At 39.2% G+C, this 20,402-nt stretch overlaps 1 long non-coding RNA gene across 1 annotated transcript; it reads right to left on the bottom strand.

Annotated features, from left to right (window-relative positions):
* Positions 1-8,812: 8,812 nt before the first annotated feature.
* LOC118817711 lies at positions 8,813-20,349 on the bottom strand. Its single transcript, XR_005008043.1, has 4 exons — positions 20,198-20,349; positions 18,342-18,431; positions 10,365-11,252; positions 8,813-10,267 (listed from the first exon to the last, which is right to left on the bottom strand). It is a non-coding gene; the product is annotated as an uncharacterized LOC118817711 (long non-coding RNA).
* Positions 20,350-20,402: the final 53 nt, after the last annotated feature.

The raw sequence follows: 20,402 nt of genomic DNA, 5'->3' as shown, positions 1-20,402 counted from the left end.
TCCTTTAGCTCTGGCCCTCAGTGCTGTTGTTGGTCCAGCGCTGTTTTGTCAGAAATTTGTTTTTATCAAAGTTTTATAAAAATTTCCTGCCAGTTTTTAAGGGCACATATGATACAGTTTTTCCTTTTTTCCTCTGAGATCCACTTATTACATTTGCATGGTTTTATGTACCAAAACATCCTTCAGTCTTTTTTACAGTATTTTTATTTATCCTTTAGAATTAAACAGGCTGTTTTTGCAGCGTGGCTTCCTTCTATGTATGTACTGTTGAGGAAATAGTATAACACTGTATATACTTGAATGGAGGAAATATACCTTTAAATCTTTCCTTTTCTTTAATCCACAACTAATTAGAGGCTGTTTAGAAATACACACTAAACCGCAATGTTGTAATATTCCACTGGGTGTTAGTATTGCTTATGTATCTGCCCTGTCAGTAACCAGATTAAGTGTACACTGAACTCACCTTTGACAGTCTGTAGGAGGCAAGCAATCGACAGGAGAATTGCAAATCAATGGAGGTTAAATGAGACACAATCAATGGAGCTAGGGTTCAAACTGAAACCCAAGTTCATGTGTATGTGTGTGTGTGAGAGGGAGAGAGAGAGAGAGAGCTAGAAGCTGAGTTTGCATATGGGCTGTGGATAAAACTGGCTGGCTACTGTTGTTGAAAGAGCATACAGCCTTAACTGCTTTTAGTTGTGTACGTGTGTGCGCGCATGCATGTGTGATTGCATGTCGGGGGTGTATTGTGCTGGGAGATGAGGTCTAAATTACATCTCACCTCAGAATGATTTCTGCGCATCTCATTAAGAGGGAGCGGAGGGGGAGGGGATGGAGTCGGGGGAGAGAGAGGAGAGCGCTGCTTGAAAGAGAACTGGAGGGGTTGATTGTGTTCATAAGAGAGCAGACAGTCGCAGGCACTTTGTTTCAGCATCACTGCCTTCAAACGGGCTTTGAAATCAAATACCTTTCTGATGTGATCAGGCACCCCCACGAAATGAAAGAGGGAGAAGGGCTGGAGAGAAGATGAGAGTCAGCGCCGGAGAATCACAGATAATGAGAAGGAAAAACAACACAGACTGTTGTGCATTTTAAAAATGTATTAAGAGGTGCTCAAAGATACTCACCCACTGCCATCTACATGAACATTCTCAAACCTGGACACAGTATCTGCAGCCTAGGCCGCAAACGCAAACAGTTTGAGCTGAATGTTTAAATGAGTCAATACATACCGATTATGGCTTATTGTACCAATTAGTTACTGGCTTTGAAAAAAAAACACAGACATTTCATCCTAATGAGTCATTCAACTGTTTATCCCCTCATCAGCCTCATAAGATAGAGATGATTCTCTCTGTGAAAGGGAGGGGGGCAGTAAGGGAGGGTGTCATTGGCTACTACGGAAGGTTAATTGACTTTGCGTTTAACATGCTAAATTATTCCAGTTTGCCTGCATGGTATTAGCGTTAGCGAGCCTCTCCCTGCCGAGGTCAGCCAAGACCAGTCATTAATTAAACTTGTGACATTTAACCAGATGAGTTTCCTTTGAGTGAGGATGATATTATTAATATTAACGGCCTCATGTGAATAGGAGCTGTAACTGACCATGTTTTAATAGTATCAGGGAGATTGAATCTTCTTCATGCGGCAGATATGAAGAAACGGGGGGAAGGTGCAGAGATCCCCTGAAGCAAAGATAAAGAGTTAAAGCTAAATGTGGTGTGAGGCAGACATTTTGTGTTTGTTTGGCAGACATGTTCTGCATGAGGACTGTTTTATCCCCCTACCCTTAAAACTAGGCCGGAGAAGACAACAGTTGCATAGATTGGTCTAGCCATTTAGACAAGAGATCAGGCCTGGCTATGAAATCTGAAGCTAACTGCTGTTTTGCAGGACATTTCGAGGTGCGCAGAAGCTGTTATAATGAGGAGGAGTTCATTCTCTGCCCCTTAATTGCATTTTCTACCACCGGGCTGTAAAATTATGATTGATGGAATTTAATTTCACAACTGCTCAAACACGCATGCTGATCAGCCAGTGAAATACAGAGCAGGTGATTAGTGATTGCAGGTATAAGTGTTGTTCTTAAGAACAGCAGTGAGAGGAAGCAGTGAAAGAGGGTGCTGCTGTGGTAGCTGCTGCATGACTGTAACCCTCCCCCCTCTCTCTCTCTCTGGTATTAATATTGGGCAGCACAGGGCCGTGCTGGTGATTTCAGCTCCTCTCTCACTCTGATAGATGGGTCTTGCTGATATATGATCTATGATGCATTCGCAGAAAGGCCAGCTCATCTTTATTCATGAGCCTTGTAATGTCATTTCCTTTTAAAGTGGCAGAGCCCGCAATCTCAGCTGTAGCTGGGGTTTTCCCCCCCATACTCTAATACTAATGCCGCCTCATGTTTTGGAGGTTTTAAAGCCCTCTTCAAGGGTCCTTAAGAATGGAAGATTGGGTGGATTAATGAATGCTCCTCCAAATTATACTTGTTTAATGGATATTGTTTGCTTCAGATCCCATGAATGTTTTTCACAGAAGATTAGCTTTTAGTGGCATTACCATTATTTTTCAGTTGAGCCATTAATAGACTGGCCAAGTGTGTACCAAGTTGTCTCTCTTCAGTGAAGCAGTTTTAGGCTATTATAATGATCTTCTAGCAGCTAAGATACAACCCCAGGACCTGCTCATTAAACCTTAACAATCTTAGCAGAGGGGGAGTGAGGGACCGCTGGTGATTGAACTACTCATTTGTGGTGCGCATAAATACAAGATGTACACAAAATAACATCTAGAGTTGTTTTCTTTATTTCAGGAAATTTCTGTGACCTGTTTTCTTAACCTCTCTCTCTCTCTCTCTCTCTCTCTCTCTCCCCCTCTGAGAGCATAGTTTCCTGCAGTAGATGTAGGAAGAACCTGCCGCCTATCTGTCTCTGAAATGACTTTTTAATGGCCAACTGGATTTGCTCATCTATCACAGGTCTGCTCCTTTCCTGATTCTCAGATAAACTCTAATGGATTCTGTCCCTAATGTTCACACAGTCACCAGCCCACAACTCACTGTTAGGCACATAGTTCTCTGCATGCAAAATAAATGCGTCTGTGTGGGTTTTTCAGAAACAGAATCAGTCGCTGGCTGGAAAAACACAACAAGAAATATTGCACATTGCTCAGTAATAATGCAGTAGACTGTAATTATACAACACAAAACAAATAGCATTTTCCACATGCTTTTTTGTTCATTGAGGAGTCTGAAAAAAAAGGATCTGTAGAAATACTGTAGGAATTTCTACAGGATTTATATAAGAAGCTTATAGTAAATTTTTATAATTGGTAGAGTTCACAAGGCCAGTACACGTGTTATACTGTAGATTCCTGTAAAACAGAATTATAGAAATATTATATAATTTAGGAGGCAAAGTACTGCAGAATATTATACATATGTATGCAAAGGTTTGGGTGTCCATGGTCAAATTACATTTCATTGATTTGTAAATAAGTTAACACATTCTCTACAGAGAACATTCTTTTTTTGCTGAATTTGTGACTTGTGAAAAAGTTTATTGAAAAAGAAATGAAATTTGCAGAAAAATGGCATATTTAAGTCTGTTCCCTGAGGAGGATGTGTGTGTGTGTATATATATATAGACGCACATTAGTTTTACTCAGAAAATCAAGTGTTCAAAATCGTGTTCAAACTGTTTCCAAAAAAGTTGGGATGCTGTGCAAAATGTAAATAAAAACAGAATGCAGTGATATGAAAATAGTTTAAACTCTATATTTAAAAGAAAATGGTACAAAGACGACATATCAAATGTTGAAACAGGGATATTTTGTTTTTTGAAAAATGCCCATGAATATGCCCATTTTGAATTTGATACCAGCAACACATTTCAAAAAAGTTGGAACAGGGGCATGTTTACCACTGTGTTTCATCACCTCTTCTTTTCTCAACACTCTGTAAGCATTTAAGAACTGAGGAGACCATCTGTTGTAGCTTTGAAAGTGAAATGTTTCCTCATACTTGTTTGATATTTCAACTACATAATGATTTGGGCTCTCCTTTGTCGCATTTTTCATTTCATAATTTGCCAAATGTTTTCAATTGGTGGCTGCAGACAAGCCAGTTTAGCATCTGGACTGTTTTACTAAGGACTCATGCTGTTGTAGCACATGAAAAATGTGGTTTGGTATTGTCTTGTTTAAATAAGCAAGGCCTTCCCTGAAAAAGACGTCGTCTAGATGACAGCTTATGTTGCTCCAAAACCGTGTATTGTTCAGCATTAATGGGGCCATTAATGGTATGGAGGTGCACTAATGCACCCTTATACCATCATGGATGCTGACTTTGAACTGTGCGCTTATAATAAGCTGGATGGTCCCTCTCCTCTTTAGTCTTTATCCTCCTATTTAGAGGATGCAGCGTCCATGATTTGCAAAAAGAATTTCAGATTTTGATTTGTGAGACCACAGGACTTTTCCACTTTGTCTGATTCCATCTTAAATGAGCTTGGGCCCAGAGAAGGTGGCAGTGTTTCTGGATCCTGTTTATTTAACAGTCTTCTTTGCATGGTAGAGTTTTAAGTTGCATTCATGGATGCAGCAATGCAATGTGTTCACAGACAGTGGTTTACAGAAGTGTTCTTGAGCCCATGCAGTGATTTCCACCACAGAATTGTGTCTGTTTTTAATGCAGTGAGGACCCAAAGATCACGGCCAGGCAGTATTGGTTTTCGGCCTTGTTCCTTACATAAAGAGAGATTTCTCCAGATTCTCTGAATCTTTTAATGTTATTATGTACCATAAATTATGAAATCCCCAAGTTCTTTGCTATTTTTTGTTGAGAAACTTTATTCTTGAATTGTTGCACTATTTGCCCACTCAGTCTTGCACAGAATAGTGAACCCCTCCCTGTCATTTACTTCTGACTCAGCCTCTCTGAGATGCTCTTTTTATAACCAATCATGTTACTGATCTGTTGCCAATAAACCTATTTAGTTGTGAGATGTTCCAGCACATGTTTTTTTAATACTATAAAACTTTACCAGTCTTTTGTTGCCCTGTCCCAACTTTTTTTAAACGTGTTTCTGGTATCAAATTTAAAATGGCCATATATTTTTTTTAAAAATCACAAAAAAATTCTCAGTTTTAACATTTAATATGTCGTCTTTATACTATATTAAATTTAGGTTTGAATGATTTGCACAACACTGCATTCAGTTTTTATTTACATTTTGCACAGTATCTCAACTTTTTTAGAAACAGAGTTGTACATACAACTATTTATATAATAACCTGTAATATTTTCACCGCTTGCATTTAGAGTGAGGGTGAAATTGTGTAGATGTGATTTTTTTAGTAAACCATTCCTTTGATGTAGTGAGCACAAAGCACCTTAATCCAATCCCTTGCAGGAAAACTGTCCTTTACAATATCAAAATTAAATAGCGTAAAAATATTTCAGGTTTTTTCCATAAGGGAGAAAATTGGGGTGCTTTTGCTTAACTGTGTAAAGGAATGGTTCCTTTCAAATTTACACCATTTCCTCCTTACTTCAAACACAGTTGACTGGCAAAATATTTTTGATGTCCAAAGTCGTCTTCTTTAGTTTTGCACTGGAGTTATGAGGCTAATATAGCTAACAAGTAATGGAAGTTTATGTCACCCAAAGTCTTGTGACATAAACTTCTCTTATATCAGCCTAATAGCTCCAGTCCAAACCTACAGAAGCAAGATTTGGACACTAAACATGTGGCCAATTGACTGTTTAAAGTAAGGGAATAACTGTAAAAAAATGCATATAGAATTTTTCAGTAAACTGTTCATTTAAAGTGCTAAACAACAATTACAAATGCTGTTGTACAAACTAATCAACCTGTAAAATCTTCAGTGTCCATTTGGCAATACTGTTCATCTTCATAATATTGGGGTTCAGTGGCAGGGGTGGAGGGTTGGGGGTGCAGGTTTGGAAGGGGAGTGAAGGGTGTGGGGAGAATGAGGGCTTTTTAGAAGTCAGGCCTGTGAAATGAGATGCTAATCAGAAGCAGCAGGAGCATGAACAGGCTACGCGTGGCCACCGTGAATATCTCACACTGATATGATAAATTATGCTAAATCTCTGACCCTGTGTGACCTTGGGGAGGCTGGTGTAAAGAGCTGAGATGCTGTTAGGACGGCAGTGTGGGGAGCTAAGATGGATGGTTTTTGGAAGGATGGCGTGGTGGGAAGATTAGCCGTGTGGTTAGAGCAGCATAAAGACCTGAGAAGGCAGAGAAGTGGGAGGTAGCGTACCTACCTATTACAGGTAGGCTTAGCATTAGAGTGGTGGTGTAGGATGGGCAGCATGATGTAGGGCGCTGGGGAGGGTGTAGGGCGTCTGGCTGGGTGTAGCATTTCTGCAACTCATTAGCATGAGAAAAGAACGCTGCATAGTAGTTATGCTGCTCTGTCCGGGGTTGATAACAGCAAGAAGCGTGCCAGACTAGCACAAACTTAATGATACATGACATCTCACCAGGTGGCAGCCAGGCACCACATGTCTTTTCCTACTTTCTATGGTTTTCCCCCTTTCTTTTCTTTTCTGAAGAGAGTAAATCCCTGAAGCACGGTTTGTTGCTTGTGACCAACTCATACAGACCCATATCAGAGACAGAGAGAGACTCATTAACTTGTGGTTGGCATCAGGATTGGACTAGGAGGAATGAGTGTTTGCAATAATAGATAAGACCGTCATTAGAGTTCGTTATTAGACATTTACAAACATGCTATGCTTCAAGAGTAGATTAGCATAGCTTACAACAGGCTGCTCCATGTTTCTTTCTAATTGTTTCTGTGAAGGAGAGAGAGAAAACAGCCACATAATATCACACATGCTAGTCACCATAACAGAGCTAATACAAGAATATTTTAATAAAATTTTATATTAGCACCCCCATACACATACACGTACTGTCACTTCTTCATTATGCATGATGGATAGCCCAATTTAAAAAGCTGCTGAGGGAGTCTAATTTAGGCATGAGATTTTTAACGAGATTAAACATTTCACATTCATAGCGGGTAATCGATGCAGACATTTCTATCATACGTAGACCTTGCTGCCCCAGTGTTTACATACACATTTAAATACATCCGTCAGGGAGTAATTACATTAAAGTCACACTGGTGCTCAGTCATTCTTTTGTTTAGACCTTATACTCCCTTTTAGCTTACTTATAATGAAGGATCACTATTATATTTACATAGAAACATAGTAAGGAAAGGCATACATTTCAGAATGCGAGATATTGCACTTCTCTCTTATTGTATAATTACTAGCGAGCAATGAATCATATTCCCTTTTCTTATTACCACCATCATTGTGAAACACAATTCCAAATTTTCCTCATCTCTCTTCTTCTCGGTGGCTGTCCCCTCCTGCGTTTCATGGCAGATATAGCCGGGGCTATGTAGTGGCCTGCAGACTGAGGCATGATTTATTTTAGTTATGTGTGGACGTCCAGTGCAGAATAGCCCATTGTGTTGATCACAAAGAGAAAGGCCAGTCTAAGCAGCCAGGCAGATGGTACATTTTAGAATTAGAGACAATAGTGTTCACCCAGAGTTCTATTAAAGAACGCACAGAGCTGCATACTAATCATGCATACATTAAAGCAGTGGCCAGTGAAAGCCACACATGAAGGGTTTTATATCCTCCTTAACATAAAATCAGAAATGGGATATTCTCCCTTGCACTCCAGAATTGTTGAATTCATGTGTGTTTTTATGTATGATGATCACACTTTTCCTCTAGTTGTCCTTGAACAGATCTAATGTAATAGGCCCTGTAAATGGAAAGTCTTCCCAAAATCACATCACTGATAAGGCCCAGATACATATAAAGCCCACCGAATATCACATACGGCACCTCAACAAATGTAATGCAGGAAGACTAGTGAAAGATCTGATCAGAACTTACAGGCAGGCACATTTTTCAACTAGGCTAAAATTTCCTTAATGTTGTTGTCACTCAAGCAAAAAAAAACAAAAAAACAAACAAACAAACAAAAACCTGTTTGATGTTAGAGTACATCATGATAAGAACGCAACTAGATGATGCATTGTAGCTAAAGCCATGAAACAGCTCTCCCTTATTTCTATTCCAAACCAGCTCCACTCTCTCCTCCCCCTTTCTGCAGGTGCAATTTAATGAGATGCAAATGAGATATGCATACAGCCAATCTCATGTGCCATGATTAAGCAAAGGATATTAACCATTCTCTCTCTCTCTCCCCCTCCCTCTCTGTCCTTTTTTCATTTTGTTAATTCCATCTTCTGTTCTGTCACTTCATTACAGAACTGGTGCGACAGTGATATCCGAAAGAAAACGAAGAAAAAGACCAGAATTCTTCCGATGTATCCTCCTTGTTAGCATGCATGCTGAGCAGAAATATTTGAGCTTCATTTGAGCCTGAAGCAAGGACATGGGAGATCCAAGCCACCATTTTCTTCCTCCATGTCTCCCTCCCATATCTGTTGTCTTTTTCTTTTGACAGCACCCATTTCGGTCTTTTTTTATCCATTTGCATAATGAAGATGAGGTGAAATTAAGATCCCCAGCAGAGTCGAGATGAGAAGGCCGACGATCCAAACCTCATTAACACGATGAGATTAGCATATCCACACGTAATCCTCCTCTACTGCTGTTAAAAAAATTGAATGAAAATTCAGGCATGACAAATGAATTCGCTAATTTCGCTAGGTCGTTAATGTCTATTTTCGCGTTGTCATACGGAGGGTTCCCCTGATAAACAATGTTTCTTTCGGGGGGCTGGAATCGTTAGCCTCTAGCCATCGTTGCCCTCACATGCGAAATTGGCGAGGTGATGCCAACGCAACATCTGAAGCACAAAGGTCTGTAAATCCCTCCCTTCTGAGAGAGAGAAAACAAAGAGGAGAGAATGACGGAGAGACAGGGAAGAAAAAAATGTGCATTATTCATATCCATGTCAAACATCCAGCGAGGATCTCAGTTCTCTCAAAGCTGCAAGTTTCATATTTTTTCCCTGAGCGCAGGTTAAATTCTGCAGGTGCTCAAAGGCTTCTGATCTCCCGTGCGCTCCTTGCTCTCTCCATGGTGGAAGGCACACTGTTTATGAAAATGAAACGGTACTGGAACTTGGAGGAGGTACAAAAGTCACTCCATGTGCCCTGAAAGAATTCTGACTGTCCATTTGTTGGGGCACCTTGTCCGAGAGGCGATCTTTCAAGGTACCTCAGATAGTTAGATATTGATGTTCATTTGGTTTCACACATTTCAAAACCCCTCACAGATACTTGTCAGTACAGAAGAAGAAACCAGTCATCAACAACAAGTTGCCAAAAGTGGTCCAATCAGCAGCTCCCTTGTGTTGAGTCATTGCTGGCTTGTCCAAGGCCTCCTTGGCTCCCTCTTCAGTTCCTCTCTGCACCTTCTTGTTCTTCTCCTCCTCTAATCCCCTCACCTGTTATCTAGTTGAACAGTGCTATATATTCCAGCATCTATGCGTTAAGATGGATCCAGAGTTGCAGAAGGTTGCATGAGATGTGGTCTTGTCTTCTTCAGCATCCTGCCTTAGTCAAATCCTTATCAGCAGCAAGCCCAGAAGACTTTGCATGGTTGGCACCGGGCTCTCTTGCTGTCTTGGCATTCACAGGCATTCCTTCAGTTAGCCATACCCGCCCATCGCTTTTGTTCATCACACGCGTTGCTGCCACATTCCTCCTCTGTGACCAAATCTGTCACACTAATTAACCCAACAAACTCTGCTGGTGTTAATTAAGCTGTCGGATCAGAGTGTTTGTCGCTCTTTTGTTTTGTGTTTTTTGTCCCCCGGGCTCTTTGTCTTTGCCAAGTGGCACGCGGCGGGAGCTGCTGCCGCAGAGACACGTTGGCACCGTGCCATTCTTGAAGCGGAGCCATGACTCCAGCTACCAGACGGCACAGCGGAGATCCTGGCACACCGCCGAACATTAGTAAGCGGTAATGCGGAGTGCCAACACAGAGATACGCCACGAATCCCCGGTGCGGTGAAATACCCATGGACGCACCCTCGAAGCATGGCAGCTATACCAGGCAGGGTCCTCCTATAAGGACCACTTTGTCCTTCTCTCACAAGAGGGCATGTGGAGGAGAACCATGGTGGCACACAGACCATGACAGGTAGAACAGGAAGGTCTGAGCATCTTATCCTCTCCTCTGTATGTTCCATATCTGGTGTTGTGGAGCAGTCGGGCACGATCTGTTCCATCGCTGAAGAAAAAGAGAGAAAACATCTTCGTTAACGCACTCAGACCCAAATTTTCATCAGTGCGGTGTGAACACATATGGCGCAAACATTCAAACTTACGCAGTGGAGATCCTCAGGGTCTGATGGAATCCGAAATGGTCTCCAACTTTTGCCAACTTGCTCGCATTGCTCGCCCCTACAAATCACTTGTCCGTGCTGGATGGCAGCTGGGTGATGACTCTTTCTGTCTCTCCTCTCTTCCTCTTGCTGATGCCCGCGTGCCTACACTCCCTCGCTAGCGCCCGCGCTGAGTGGATGGCACTGTGCCAACCTCGCACGACCACCTAGCTCATTCGCCACTCTGCATCAGGCCCTTCCCCCACAGCCTCCCCCTCTAGCTTCCCACATCTCTCTCTGTCTCCACTACTCTCCTTTCTACTTTTGATCTGCAGTCCTCTCTCTTTCTTGATTACAACATAGAATTTCAGATTTCTAGTGATCACACCAAAGACATATCAAACAAAAGCACGTGTGAAAGCACAAACCCACTCATCTGCACGCACAAAAAAACCCTCTCAGCACTCAGCATTCTTTTTTCTCTCTGTGTGAACAGATGGCCTTAGCTATCAATGTGTTTAGTCCATCCTTTAAGACACACGCATTCTTGATTCTCCAATCCTGTCAAGTGGGCCCCAACAAGTTGTTTTCCCCTTCTGTCCTCTTTTTTCCTTTTCTCTTCCCACTTCATTCAAACAAACTGAGCGTGAAGCATGCCGCAACAGGAGGTAACCACAATGGAAATTAACTGTATTAGCATATCATCTAATTCCATGAATATGCAAACGGGATGTCTAATTTATGAGTTTCTATTCTAAACTCTTCTGCAGTCCTCTGTCTTAATCTCTTACTTTATTCCTCCTCCAATTTCCTTCCTTTCTTCCTTTCTTCTTCTTCTTCTTCTTCTTCATCTTCGCTCTCTCTTATTCAGTATCTTTGTGTATGGAAGACCTGTTCAAAAGAAATAAACAGGAACCAGGTCCAGAATTAACAGCTGGAAGACAAGAGGGGTCACTGTAGAAGATACTGCCTGGTAGGATTTTGAACAGTGTTGAATGATAAACTCTAAATTAAGTCTAAAAAATTGTCAAACAATTATCACAATTAATCACATTATTTTTGTGTAGTTAAGTATGATCAATCACATTTGTCTTATTTTCTCACAAGAGAGACTGTTTTCATTTAAAACGCAGTGCATTTTTATAGGTACATCTCTGGTCTAACTGAACACATCCTCTACAGAGAACACACTGAAATATGTTTGTAAAATTTTGCAAATAAACAATAATTGCGAATTAAAATTTGCACAATAAAGCTCTGTGAAGGGCGTGTACTCATTTTCACTTAGAAAATCAACAAAACAGAATTTGACCATGGTGCCCAAACTTTGCATGCAACTGTATATGAGTGGATAAAATAAGCTTCATCAGAACATATTCATGTTTTCAATATTTCATTATTTTAATTGTATGATTGCAAGTTTGAACCTGAACATAAAAAAGGTGAATGCAGTTTCCAATTTTCATCACGGAGAGCAAGAGTGGCTGCATCACTTCCTTCACGACTGTAGCCCTTTCATTCTTACACCACTACATTATGTCTTGTTTTGAGGAGAACCGGAGCCTTCTTTGCTTTTGTTAGTTTGCTCCTTGTTGATCGCTCTATACTTCTCCCGCGAGCACTGTCCAGAACAGTTACTGATATTGCCAACACTGCGGCGCATTTATCTTGTAAATGAGATGTCATAATCAATGTCACTGTAATTAACACATTCACGACATTGCAGCAGCTGAGTGAGGAGAGCCATCAATGGAACTTGCCATTTACAAGCTGCATTTTAACCAGAAAGCTACAGTCCCAGAGTCAGTCATAGCAGTATGCAGCGTACGAGCAGCTAAAGGTTAAAACACAGGTGATCTGAAAAGTCAAACTAGAAAAATGCATTAACAGCGTTTTGTCTTTTGTGTCGATGATCATTTATCACGCTAACATGTTATTACCCTGTTAATTTTGACAGCACTATTTTAAACTAAACTACAGAAACAATGCAGAAAGGTGTTAAAGAAGAGACAAATGTGTTATTTAATCCTCAAATTAAGTAAGGCAAAGAAATCTGAATTAATCACACCAAATATCTTCTCATTTCTAATCACAATTATGAGACTTCTTACAGAAACACCTTTCAGAAAGGTGAAAATGTATCTCAAACACTGTTAGATGTCTGGCTCTGCTAGCTGGAATCTAAATGGATCTGATGAGCACTGTCATGCAATATGATCCCAAACTGCTGAATTAACAAAACTCTGCGTGCTGTTTAGCACTGCCACGTATTCACCTTTTTGCCCTCTGAACATGACTCAGTGAGCCACATCATGATCAATACTGTGATTCAACAATTCAAGTTGATTACAGTTCTTTAGGAAACAATGCACCATGAAATTTCAATTTCACCATGATTCAATCAGACAATTCAGAATTATTTTTAAAAATACTCTAAATACACAAATGTGACTGTAGTTATTATTTACATGGTTGCTAAATATAGACAATGAAACAAATTACCTATTTCGTTAGGGTTTTTATGGCAAGAAATAGGTTGAGAATTTTATTATGGCCATAAAAGAGCACACAGAGCTGCCCAGAGTCCAGAGATCCAATTTTCATTTATTTCATTTCCAGTCAAAAGTACCATTGGTACAAGTTACTCTTTTTCAGGGGATATTTATGAGAAGATTAAATATAAGATATTCCTCTTTCATAATGTCACGGTCAGAACCAAACCTTACATCTCAACTTTTTTTTACATTTTTTGATATTTGCATTGTGTCAAAATTTCACAATGAATGGACCAATAGAAATGGTCCAAAATTATTTGGTGAAAATCTCATTACATTAATTCACAAAAGGAAGGTTTTTTTCCTTCTCTTGTAAAGTCAACATTTTGGAAATACAAGGTTTTGTTCCATTAGTCCATCCTTTCACTGTGAGAAGATAGATAAGAGTATAACAGGATGTGTAGCTGTCAAGAAGCTGTTACTGAGATAAAGAAGCAATGTGACTGATAAAACAGAGGAAAATTTGCAAATCTAACTAAGAAGCTGCTGGCGTTTCTCAGAACAGTGGACTGACCACCCCAGTGTCCAGACCTCCACTTCATTGTATTTGGGATTTCTTGGATTGTAATGTAGAAAATGCAACCAACTTCTAAGACTGAACTTTGGATAAAATATCCCTGCAGATATCTTTGAAAAACTGAAAGCCTAACAAAAAAGAATAGAAGCTGTAATAAAGGCAAACATGCTAAATACTTAAAGTCTGATACTATATATATATATATATATATACTGTGTAATTTTCTGTTAAATATGTCTTCTGTTTTTTACTGACACTTAAAAATAAGTAAATTGAGCTTAATGGCTGTTTTGACTGGAAATAAAAGAAAGGTGGACTCCAACTTGTGCACAGAACTGTATTTTATAAAATATTTTTATAACTGAGTTGTCTTTATTCTAGCATGATGCAGTTGAATTGTCACCTTTGATTACACTTCTAGAAAGTATGTCTAGTCATTTCTGAGGTGGCCTGTAAGAGCTTCCTGACTACTGTGTGAACAATATTCCGTCTCTTAAAGGAGAAAGCCAATGGACAGTGTTTGGTGGATCAGGTGATAGTTTTACCTCTAAACCGACACTGGCAGCACCCAGATTAGATCATCATCTTTATTCACTTTTACTCTTTCAGCTTTTCTGCATGTACATGCACTCTCACACACACTCACACTCAGTGAGTTACAGTAAGGGGGCAGTAACAGGACGCAGCGGTGTATAAATCACATTTCCCATCAGCTCCTGGTCTGACCTTTGACCTGAAGAGTTGTATGGTTTTCAGGAAGGTGTGCATGACCTGGTCGATAGTTACAAGGTCTCTGCTCCTCGACACCATATTATTCTCACATCTGTCCATTAGCGGGGCAGAGAGAGTAAATCTCTCTCTCTCTTTCTCACTCTCACTGCCTCTCTCTCTCCCTCACTTTCTCCATCTCTCACACATGCAGAGAGAGAGAGAGGGATAGAGAGAAAAGGGAGAGAGAGACAGAGAGAGAGAGAGGGAGCAAGAGAGCGCATCGGAAATATTAAGAACAGCATGGAATTACAATTGCCATGCATGTCACGGGGCCTTCAGGTAGTGTTGCCATGGAGATCTACAGATGGAGGTGTGTGAAGGTATCATATTTGACAGGGATGCTGGCTCTTGCAAGACGATATGTATATGTGTATGTGTGTGTGTGCGAGTATATATATATATATATATATACACACAGGCATAAATACATATGTGCACCTGTGAATAGGAATTCTCTCCGGTACGCTTTATGGCATAAATCATCCTCCGTATTCCTCTGCATAAATGATAACCACTGTCTTATCTTTTCCGTTTCATTCACTGCCACAAATTCAGTGAGAACTCCTTTACAAATCCTTGTTTTTTATACGTAGGAAGGTTAAAATGTAACATGAATATTTTATGCCTTCTGTGAATTTTGTCAGTCACCCTGAAGACCATGAGTAAAAGTAACTTTATTATCATTAGTATTTTCCGGTTGCTGCGTTGTCTGTAAAAGTGTTTATAAGTTGTGTGTAAAATTGTTTTAATCACTTTCCTGGTTGTTATAATATTGCTCCATTTTGAAGCATTTCAACAACTCATAGTGTGAGCTAGCAGTCCGGCCTCCACATGGTGGGGTTAGTTGTAACGCAGTGTTACCACTAAGCCTTTTAAGGAAAACAATGAGAGAAAATCCATATCCTCCTGTCAAACGAGTTCATCTTTTTGAAGTTTGTATGCAGAGATTCATCAAAAACATTCTAAAGATGTCATGAAATATATTAAGAGAATTTCATGCTAATATTTGCTCTTCTACTTTGTGGTCAAAAGAAAGGTGGTCTCTGAACTTTGCACAGTACAGTAAAATATTACTTGATTCATCTTTTACCCAGATTCATCAAAAACATACACACATCATATCATATAATATTTTACACACACACACATTCGGATATTGTCTAAACAGTAATAATAATAATAATAATAGTTTGAAACTTATTGAAACTAACTAATTAGTAGCTATGCACTTTCTAAATATATGTACCTTTGTATAAATACAAATGTATGTGTGTGTGTACTTTTAAAACATAATACAATTGTAAATATACTATAAGTGTATATACTTTTCTAAATGTATACACATCACTGCTGTCAGAATGAAAGCTCATATCTCCAAAAAATTAACTTTACAGAAAGAGAAAACTTTCTTTAAATGTAAGTTAATGTAATAATATGTTTTCTATGTCATTTGTCCAATCATAATGAAATTTTGAAGAAAAAGGCAGCTGGCAATTTCAAATTATATATATATTAAAAAAAAACAAGAAACGACAAATATGAAGATATGAGGTGTTCCAACTGCGATGATATACTAAGTATAACGATTACAAAAATTTCAAAGATTTTTCTTCAAAGCAGAAAAAAATGATTGCGCATGTTCATCACTGGTAATCCTTTTCTCTCTCCATTTCCCACAGAGCTGTACAGGTAATGCTATAAATGTGCACTGAGACGATGGGGATCAGGAGCGTATAACAGAAAAGGAAATTCATGGATTATCTGAATTAAAGGAATTATTACAGGATGAGTGGACATTCATGAGGATTGCAGAGAGATCTATGGAGATGGTGCTTGAGCAGTGTGTGTGTATATGGGCAGATGAATGTCTCTATGGGTGTTTGTTCATGGACTGAGTGATTAAACTGGGTTTAAATAGCAAAAGCAAACCAATCCATGTTATGGAAATAGAAATTATACATGCATACATTTTTTTGCCTTAAGAATTATTTAAAATTCATATTGTAATACTGTGGCTTACTGTTTATCTCACACATACCACTCACATCAAAACAGGCAGAAAATATGCTGAATGATTACTCATAAAGAGAAAAAAAGGAAATAGGAAAAAGAGGCTGTTGCAGAAAACACACTTTCAGGCACACTTATTCACACAGCCACAAATGATGTTGTCCCCAGAGGGCAAACCGCTTGCGTGCGTGTGCTGCAAAACCAAATTCAGTCCTATTGTGAGTGCACCCTCCAAGTGAAGAAAGGAGAACAAAGGAACATGCTGTTTCTTGTTCATCCTCTTCTCCCTATCTCTGTGCCGCTCTGTTCTTTTTGCAAGCTATTTTCACTCTCTCTCCCCCTCTCTCTCTCTACATCTCTCCTCTTTAACACATTTCTAACAGCTATTTTTCAAAATGCAGAAACACACCCGGTTAAAAAAAACGCACCCGCTAACACATACACAGCAGTCACTGTCTAGGAAAAAGTCATATATAATGTCTGGCATTTTCTCCTCTCCACCTTCTCAGTGTGAGATATGGGTAAAGACCAGGATGATCAGTAGCTGCCTGTAAGTACACATGGTTCTGCACTCATGGGCAAATAATGACCCCTATGGGTTCATATACTGAACTGCAGTCTGTATTCATTGATCTGCTCTGTTAACCACAGCCATTCAACTGCCAAAGGCAAAACACTACCCTTTTCTTTCTTTTTTTTTTACATTTACCACTATTTTGCCAAGAACACATGTGTAGGTTAACTGATTGTTTTGGAGAGTAAATACGATGACTTTATTTGCATTGAGATTTGAGATTATAACCCCCTTGGTTCCTATTACCACTACTGCAAAGAAATCAGTAACTTTCTCCACAATAAAGTGCTTCATATTATGAACAAATAATGCAGAATTTGTGAAATATCTGTGGAATTTCCCTTATTAAATGAGAATTTTAGATTTTTTTTTCAAAATTTCCTCATAATTAAACCATTAAGATATAAACATAGTCATTCAAAGTGGTTTGATGTGAAATATGCCATTCTCAGAAACGTACATAATCAGAATTACTCACAGTGGTGGTGATAAGAACCAGATGTCCAAAGTGTTTAATGCCTTTGAAAGCTGCCTCACCAAAAGCTATTATATGAAATGGTATGAATATGTTTGCCTGATGCCTGATACATTGTTTAACAATAGTATATATACATATATTAATGACTGAGTTATGCAGAAATTTGTGGGAAATTCTGTGGAATTCCCCTTTAAAGGGGAGGATTGTTTCACCATTTTATTTTGCATGGTGATTTTATTAAAAGGGTGGTGATATGAAACTCTTGAGAGATTCAAGTGGAAAAATACTGCTATCATCTCAACTGTTATTTTTCATTTGCTTTGTTTTAATCAGTGCATATGCCTTGAATAAACCTCTTCACCTACTTGTTACTTTACATTTTAACAATGTAATTTTACGATGTGTTCATATACATGTCTCTCGCTTTCAAACTGACTTTCACGCAGACAATTATTTATCACACCAGAACAGCAAATCTCACGAGTTGATTAATTATGCTAGATAATTACGTTCTAAAATGAAACACACAAAAACGTCTATCATCATAACCATATGTACTATTATTATTAAATCACTAATGATGACTAATGCTCAAATGTGTCCATGGTTGAACAAAAAGATGTACAGTTTTAATATTTCATAATAAATGTGAAATTCTTCTCCAGCTCTTTAGCTGTCTGTCACATTTTAGGCCACGTCTCATCTCTCCGCTGCTCTGACTCCTTTGGTCCCTCTTTCCCCTTCACTCGTCCTCCCCGAAAGGCTGCAGTAATGCGATTTCTGTAATGTAATTTGTCTGTGGTGTCTGTGCCGTGTGCGTGTGGACAGTGGGGAGGATCTCGCTCCTGCCCGGATGATTTATGATCTGCGTTCTGCCGTTTTTCTAAAACACGTTTCTCTTCATTTATTTTTAATCTGCAGAGCGATTAGTTCTCCCTGTCACCTGCTACGCCATGTCTGAGCTTGGCGTTAATGAGACAAAGAGGAGAAGAGAATTCAGGGAGAGAGCAGGGGAGAGATACAGGCTCATAGGAAAGGGGGAAAAACGATGAGGTGAAAAAATGAAGGTAAATACCATGCTGTTTCTGTGATGAAGACCTACGCAGGGATGACAGCTTCAGTACATATTTGTGGAGGAACAAGAGACACACGGCCGTCATCTGATCTGAGAAGAGAAGACAAGCAGAGATATTTTGCAATGAAGCCATGAGCTGTTAGTATCTCCTTAAGTGCCTTTAAATGAACAATCAGCAAAAGTGGAGGTCAAAGTGCTGCACCCAATCCAAATCAGCCTGCTGATTTCCATGGCAACACCTTCCTATTTGCACTCCTCCTCTTATATGTCTTGATTACTTCTTTTCTCTCTCTACTTGTCCGCTGATCCCTCTGCTCAGTTCTTTTATCTCTGCATCTATCCACCTCATTGTGCACCTCTTGCGCTTTGTTGACAAAATACCTTTCACTGAATTACTGATTCACTTTGCTGCAATGGGGAACAATTACTTAATGATATAATGATCTTTTTTATTATTAATCATTCGCTGTTTGTTTTCAGTGCTTTCAGTCACTGAGGCCTAGGTCCACATTAAGGCTCAGGTGCATTTGTTTGCACTTAATAAATGTGCATAAAGATTCTACAATACGAATGGATGACTACAATTTAGGATGGTTTTAAAAGAATGATCAGTTGAATTAGCTTGCAATGAATATCCATTTTTCATTCAGTGTGTATATACTGCATATTGTATGTGCAATAACTGTAAAATAGCATAATGATAGCAGAAATAGTCATCTTTCTGTCTTCATATATATAGTTTGTCAGAGATAATCATTATTATGTGATAATAGCTCCTGTTGCAGTTTTTTTTAATTGAAGTTGACTCTCCTTCTCTTTCTCTCTGTGTAATTACTGCACACTCACCTCACCAGGGAGTAAGCTTTAAATAAAGACCTGATCAGATTCTGTGAGGTGAGTAGGACAGAGAGAGAGAGAGAGAGAGAGAGAGAGAGAGAGAGAGGGCGTTTCTCCACTGTATTGATCTGCTGTCTGTAAGGCTTGTTCTGCTGTCTAAACATTATTGATTACTCCTCCCTCAAGTATAGGCTCCCTGTTCAATTTTCATTTTCCAGCTATTTGTTCCTCTTTAAAGGGACTTGATTCCCCTTGTAAGTCAATACTCATGAAAAAGAAAGGCTGTGTGTTTGACAGAAAAGTGTAACACTGTTCCACGTCTTCCTCCAGTTTTGTGCCTTTTAACTTTTCTAGTTTATCCCCCTAAGCTTTAATAGTAAGAGCTGCCTACTTGCTTAATTGTCTTTAATTATTATTATTATTATAACTTATTATTATAACTGTATTATTATTGTTGTTGTTGTGGTAATGTTAGTAACACATCCATTACTTTGGTATTCACACCACCTACTGGCGGGAGTGTGAATTGTTGTTTTTGCTACCCTTGTTAATCTGAAAATTCAAAAGGGCTATAAATGTGGTCACAAATGTATTAGCCGAAGCTCTCAATGACAATCTTCGCACAAGCCTGCATTAAACAAGGCAATGAGTCAACTGCCTTAAAACATTGATTCCCTCAGAATACAGTTACAGAGGCAGCTATAAAATCCCCCTCCACTACAAACAACGTTTCTTCAGTGAAATAGTGGCTAATAATAGCTGGAGTAAAAATAGTCAAACATCTTGAAACTAAAGCTTTTAAGTCAAAAACTCCTAATTTGACTGCAGAACGGCAATGAAATTCATTACTACATCCAGCATCTATGAGCACGGGGTCTGGAGTGTGTTAGCCTCTTTTCTTCTCTTTTTTGGGGACAATAAAATGCTAAGGCGCCAGTAAGACGTGCGAGAGAACCAGTGAGAAGGTGTTAGAAACTCCATGAAGAAGAAGTTAAAGAAGAAAGTCCATGTTCACTTACTTGTGCTGAGCTCTAACTTGCGTAAAACTGACTCTTGAACGCACAAACACAAAATCTAAGCGTATAATTTTAATACATAAAATACTTCATTTTTAGAATACTTTATGTATTTATGCTACACGTGATTCTACTGTGTTTGGTAAGCACGTGCTTCGCTGAGGAGGAGGAGGAGCTTCCTGTGACGTTCCTGACTATGATTGGTCAG

The sequence above is a fragment of the Colossoma macropomum genome, unplaced genomic scaffold (assembly GCF_904425465.1).
Source record: "Colossoma macropomum unplaced genomic scaffold, Colossoma_macropomum, whole genome shotgun sequence".
Lineage (NCBI taxonomy): Eukaryota > Metazoa > Chordata > Actinopteri > Characiformes > Serrasalmidae > Colossoma > Colossoma macropomum.
The sequence above is the reverse complement of the archived record's forward strand: the minus strand, read 5'-3'. Positions and strand labels throughout refer to the sequence as shown.